Source organism: Otolemur garnettii, unplaced genomic scaffold (genome assembly GCF_000181295.1).
Source record: "Otolemur garnettii isolate 467f Iridium unplaced genomic scaffold, OtoGar3 scaffold00093, whole genome shotgun sequence".
Lineage (NCBI taxonomy): Eukaryota > Metazoa > Chordata > Mammalia > Primates > Galagidae > Otolemur > Otolemur garnettii.
Genome location: NW_003852488.1, coordinates 3,898,101 through 3,905,119, shown reverse-complemented (window position 1 = coordinate 3,905,119; position 7,019 = coordinate 3,898,101).

The following is a 7,019-nucleotide window of genomic DNA, read 5'->3' as shown; positions in this document are numbered from 1 at the left end:
TGTTGTGATTTAAGAGGGATTCAGTTTTCCCCCAAGGTGAGAACTGAGGGATTGCATGCTTATGTAAGTTGTCTTAAATGCTGGATGCTTTACAAATATTATCTAATTTAATGTTTTAAAAACTCCTCTCTGGTGAATATTCACGTTATTATTGTGCTGAAGATAAAACTGAGGTTTAGAAAAAAAATATTTTTTCCAAGGGTCCACAGCTAGCACTTGACATCCAAAGCTAAAGCTTTAAGCATCCAGACTCGTTAAAAGTTCATGCTTTTTCCAGTAAATATGTAAAGGTATTGGTATGCACACAAACATTGTTAAAGTATCATCTGAAAAGGCTTTATTTAGAAAATAAAGTCCAAAGAATTTAAAATGTATATTGTGGATATCAATATATCAAGTAATACTTTGTTTATTAAAAAAATAGCCTACTGATGTTTTATAGATGAACAATGCTAGCTCTGCTCTAATTACTTAATAAAGGAGGTCATCATATAAACAAGAAGACTAATAATGGAGAATGATACTTGCGTATAAAACCTACATTAGCAATTGCTGAAGCAAGTTGTCAAAATAAATTATAACAAGGGATAGGAAGAACTAAATAAAGACATACAAAAAACCATGATATTTATAGTTAACAATGACTAAAGGTGAACTTTAAGCAAACTTCTGTAAAGACTGAAACATTAAAGAAAATGCAGTTTCCTTCAAACTGTTATTAGGAGGGAACCAAAGAGGAAAATTACTCAACACTAAAAAAATTCAAAGCAATGATAACAGAACATGCATTGTGAACTAAAAAAGAATACTATATAGTCACCAGGGAACAAAGATATTACTTATACCTAATGGTAACTTGCTCTTGTAGAGACAGGTAATACCTGTGTTCAATTTTTTTCATGTAAAGTATGATACAAAGTTAAATTAGGTTATGCCTCAGGTTGTGGTTCTGCATACCAGAGTGGGAAGAGCATGTTTGGTTGTGTCTAGAAATGGGTGATATTTGAACTACGAGGTGTAAAACTATCTCAAACTCCTAACAGGTGATCGGGACCCTGAGCCCCAGAATCCAGACAAGTCCTTAGATGACTCAGTAAGAACTCAGACTCAGGATCCTCCATCACAGCCATCAGTGAGGTGGGCACAAATAAGACAGAGGTGGTTGCCAACACTTCTTCTCGGTATAATCATTTGAAGTATAAACATCTACTGAGCAGACCCCTAAGTGCCAAGCTGTATTTTAGGCTCTGTTTGAGCCCCCTAAGGGGCTTATTTTGGAACCCTACCTCTGCAACTTTAGCATCTGTATTTGCTCCTTCAGAGGTTTCAGACTGGCCTTTTTGTACGTATGACTGCCACTGGCTTTACTCAAGACAGTAACAATAACTCTAACTACTGGATTGACTGGGCATGACAGCCATGGCATCTGCTGGTAGCAAGTTCCAGTCCAGGTCTCAGCAGGCCTGCAGCAGAGGCCGCTCCCTCCACTCCACCTGGGGCTTCTACTTAGCTAGCGGTTTCCTTGCTTCATCATCTACTCTCACAGCAACTCCAGCAGCTCCCATAGAATTTATTCCAAATAATTCAGGTGAAAAAACAACACAACTATAACCACATCAGTGAACCTTTCTCTAAGAACAGCCATGGCCATTTTGGGCCGTTTGCTTTCTCAAAGTACAACGCAATCTCAAGACCTGTACAGGAAGCTACAGGAATGGTTTGCAAACTCCTTTAGCTACTTCAGCTGTGGCCATTAAAGCCCCGAATAGTCTATAGTGACCAGTTCATAGTACAAAAAGACTGAGACAACAGAAATATGACCAATGAATAGCAAAGTATCCAAGGACTAAAATCTTCTCCATGTCAGTTAGGATACAGAAAACCTGACAAATTTGTAAAGAAATGAAAGTAGATTTAAAAAAAGAAAAATGTTTAAGCAATGATAAAGGTAGAAGAAGATATTAAGGCTTTATTTAGAGCAGCTTATGCCATTGGCTGTCAGTAGATAAGAGAAAAATGCTCTCAATTTCAACAATTTTAAAATCGAAATTTCTCAGGAGTTGAATAAAGTAGACATAGCTTCTAGAACCTGTGAACTACTCCCCAGACTTTAAAATAAGAAATATAGCTTCTGCAGACTACTTTAACAACCATAGCTCAGCAGTTTCAATTGTAGCTTCACAGTACAGACAGCAGATTGAAAAACTAGAAAACCAACTCATGTCACTTGAGCAAATGTTCCTGTATAACCCCATAAGACTCAGCAAGGGCTACCCAGAAAACCTATCAACATTTGAAACTTTGGCTTTGTAACATCAGTCTAAAAATAAAAAGTTAAAAGTCTCAAAGTACAATACCTTCATCAATAAAGGTTTTGTTGGGAGATGCTGTACATGGATTTAAAGCCAAATCAACTGATAGGATTTGGATATTTGGATTTGTGGGGGTGTATCTGTCTTGAATGGCTTGGTGCCTTCCATATAATAACTGAGTTCTCACTATTACTTCACTGGAGAGCTGGTTGATTAAAAGAGCCAAGGACCACTGCCTGCCTCTTTTAGCCTTCTCTCGCCGTGTGACACACCTGCTCCCCCTTTTAATTCCTCTTTGACTAGAAGCCTTCACCAGAAGTAAATGCTGGTGCCATGCTTCTTGGTCAGCCTGCAGAACTGTGAGCCAAATACATTTCTTTTCTTTACAAATTTCCCAGTTTCAGATATTACCTTATAGCAGCACAAAAATGGGCTAATACAGCAACAGAAATCATGAAGTGGCAGAACATGTGCAGTCACTCACAAACCATCCTTTACAGCCATCTGGAAAGGAAATATCCAACGCCTTCACTGTTACACTTAGAGCAAGGTCTGGGTTGCTGGGGCTTAGTTCAGGGCACGTTCAATTCATCAATTGGCTCTGCTTGCAACCAAGAGGTTTAGGATCCTCAAACTGCAAATTTTGCAGCAGGCTCTTGTTTTAGAAAAAAGTATCTCCAAGGCCACATTTGGATTTGGGAGAATAAATAAACCTTTAGAAATCTAAGTGCAAGCGTTGGCAGCTTAAATAACATCATCTGCACTTAACCTCAGCAATTCTGTCATCATGGTACCCACTGGGTGGACGTAAAGGGTGTCCAATCCTGTCTTTGTAGATTTTGGAACAGCAAGTCTTTCAGTTGAAGAACCCTCCAAATGGAAACAGAACAAGGAAAATGATAAATATAGGATGGACTGATGTGTTATGACAATCCATCGCAGCACTGTTCATTCTGTGAATCTATTTTTCTAAATTCAATGCAGTACTTAAACTGTATCCCAGGAGATTGATAAAGTTTTAATATTTTTTCCTACTGTGAAATTTAAACTCTATTCACATTTGCATACTGATGAGCTTTTTTCTTGCGAATATAAAACCCACTGTGTATTTTTCTTTACCTTGCAAAATATATTCTAGTTACATTTCTGATCAATAAACTCTATTTTTTAACTTAGTGTTAAAAGCTAGGTTTTGTTGATAAGAACGACAATACATGAATATATGCATATTTGATTTTTATACAGATGAGATGGCCCCTAGCGTTTATAGTAGAATCAATTTGTTCTTTAATAAAGGCTTCTTGAACTACATTCAAGGGCATCTTTTGCATAAAATAATGCCACATATGTGAATGCACATAAAATGTGTATTTATAGAAATAAACTCTTGCACCAAACAATCTCCCTTAATTAAGGGTATTTGTTTATTTATTTAACATTTTAAACTTCAGATCTTCAGTGCAGGTAGAATGATGAACTAGAGACACTATGTCATTGAAGTCAGGGCTTAAAAACTTATTGCAATAGGTATTAGCCTAAGTCTGGTCAGCTCAACATCATTGCCCCGATCTTTTCCATTTGTGTTTTTACTTTGACCTTTGGTAGCTTTGCCAAAGGAGGAATGCTGTGAATCTTGTTAAACACTAACTTTTGTTATCCTATGTTGATCAATTTAGGGCATTTACATGACTTTTCTTTTTAAATGAAGTTTCAAGAGCGTATCTGGATGCCAGTGAAACTGGTGCAGTGCAGGTGAAGAGTGTGCTGTCACTGCTGGGGACATGTTACAAGCTTTTCCCATGCAGAGTGATTTCCAATGTAGTGATTGAAATTGACACCAAAGAGTGGCTGATCTGCCTCTTAGTATCTCAGTAGTTTAATTCAGAATAAATAAACAATATATTTTAAAAAATTACTCTTTTAGGGCCAGGCTAAGGGGCTCGTGCCTGTAATCCTAGCATTCTCAGAGGCTGAGGCAGGAGGATCGCTTGAGCCTAGCAATTGGAGGTTGCTATCAGCTAGGCTGACGCCACAGCACTCTAGCCTGGGCAACAGAGTGAGACTCTGTCTCAAAAAAAATAGTAATACAACAAACAAACAAACAAACAGACTCAGAAAAACAATTCTTTGTTCCAACTACAAATGTTTCAATAAATCTTCTCAATCTTAGCAGTGAGTGACTAAATCACCAGATAACAGCATGCAGGTAATCAGCTGGCATGTGTGCAAAGTGCTTCCAATACTATTACTAAGAAGAAAGTGAGTAAAAAGGAGAGCCCTTTCAAAGAGAGCTGCCTTACCCTTAAGATGGAAGCAATCAGATTGATCTAGTCACATTTCAAGTTCATTTTCCATGCGTAACTTCAACATTGAATGTCATTAAAAATGGTTCAATTTTTATATAGGTTCACTATATAAGTTATAGTAAGTGAATACTTTCAAAATAATTTTCACCAAGGACTTATTTTCCTAAATTAGGTAGTACATCTATTTACATAAATTTTAGTAAACATTAGTTGACTTTGATTTTAAAATTGTTGTAAAATTCTGTTTTATTTATCTGCTTAGAACAATGATTGGCTTTTCTGAATTGAATTTTTTCACCTTGCTGCATAAAACTTAGTAAAAAAGTTATTTCTGTGCACTGAACTCGACTTGTTTTCATATTTCTTTCTTACTATGGTCCTCAAAACTAGATCATGGAAAAGAAATTAAAAGTATGATTTTGTGTTTTGTGGATTACAGTAAGAATTAAGTGCATCGTTATATCAATATCTCTAAAAAGGGCATTGCATTGATCTGAAAAACTACAAATATATTTCTTTTTCTTCTTTATATAATTTGCATCTTAAGGTGTCAAACCCCTAGACCCCTAGAGGTTTTGTAGTAGAGTAGTCGAATACTCTTTGAAGGGGTTTAAATGGGTTATCATTGTCCTTACTGTGTTCACTGTGTCCGAGGTCTATCGTGATATAAATAACAAAATTTAATGTGCATATTGGTATATCCAAGGCAGAACTATTAAAATATTTGAAAATTATTGAGATAAATTTTGTTACCTCAATATAGTTTTATAATAGGTACTTTCTCATGATGTGAAATCATATGCTAGCGACCCATGTCACCTGTCATAATACCTATGGGACAAATGTCATTTAGCACATATGCTGCCACCAGGATCACAGATCTCTTTACCATTACCATAAACTTTCAGCGTTAGTATACCATAAAGAAGTCAAAGAATCATATAGAACAGAAAATTCTCTTTATCTTAAAGAGGCATGTTATTTAACACATAAGTATCTCTTACCATTTCAAATTCCACAACCCTCAAGGGCTCTTGACATTTTCTGACATTCACTATGACATCTGCCCTGGAGGGTATTGCTCCATTTTTCCCTTATGTCAAAAATTATAGAACTCTTCCATATGAGCTGTGAAATTTGAAATAATCTGTGACAGTATGAGTGTGGTTTATCAAGAGATGTCTCCCTCTCTTCCCCCTTTAATACATAACAACTTGCAAGGTGACAGAAAGCTATAACATAGACTAGTTTTGCATAATCATGAGGAGAAATTACCCAAAGCAGCTTGGCCTCCAGATCCCTGCTGTCTAGAATAGTTCTCCCATTTCCATCGAAATTCACTCTCAATATAATGCAGAGTTTCACTTCTAATTAGGGATGATCAAGGGAACAATAGAAAAGCAGAGTCTAGCAATGCCTCCTCTTCTAAATCCTAATAAACAAGGTTAAAATGGAGTTTTCTCCTGCCAAAGCATCAGGGCTCAAGAGGCCAGAAAGGTTTTGATTTGGGAAAGGAGAGGGACTTTATAATTTACGTTAAAGAAGAAACGGAGCAGAGAGTCTGGCCGGAGAAGGACTATAGACATCTGGGTCAGGAGTATGCACACTTATGTAAACAGGGAAGTCCCTGCTTCTCTATTTTTTCTGTAACCAATCTTCTTTATGTTTGTTTATTCATTCACTCATTACACAAATGTTTATTTTTAAGTTTTTAAAAATTATATTAATACATGGGCATTCGAGCTACTGAATGCATCACTGAATAATTTATAACACACGTTTGCCACTGGCAAAGAATTTTTTTTTAATTTAATAACATCCACATTATCTTTCCTTATCTAAGTCATTTATCAATGCTTCCTAACCCTTAATGTGTATATGAATCACCTGAAAATCTTATTTAGATGGTTAGTTAGGTTTTGAGGTAGTAAGGGGGAGCTGAGTTTCTACATTTCTAAAGAGGTCATAAGTCTGTTATTGATAATTATCTGTAGGATGCCTTTTGACTAGAAAGTATGTGTGTTATCTTTTCATCCTACTTTACAATCTTTCAGTCTAGCACCATTATAATCCCAAGAGTCATTACCTCATCATGATCTCTAGAAAGGGTTAGCCTTCACTTCTCATATCCTGTCAGTCCCTAAACTTGTTATACTTTTATTCTGAAGCCACCATATGCTTGTTTTTCTTTTAATATATAATTTTCTAACTATCATTCTCACTACTCTATGTAAAAAATATTTATTGATCATCTGCTATGTCTCAGGCACTCAGAAAATGGCCCTATTTTCCCAAATTTCAGGCTTCACTCTAATTTCTGCCATTGACTTCCAATTTCTTTCTTTCACTTATTTTGCTCTACTGTTATTTACTCTTTGACCCACTTCAAATGGCTTCATAC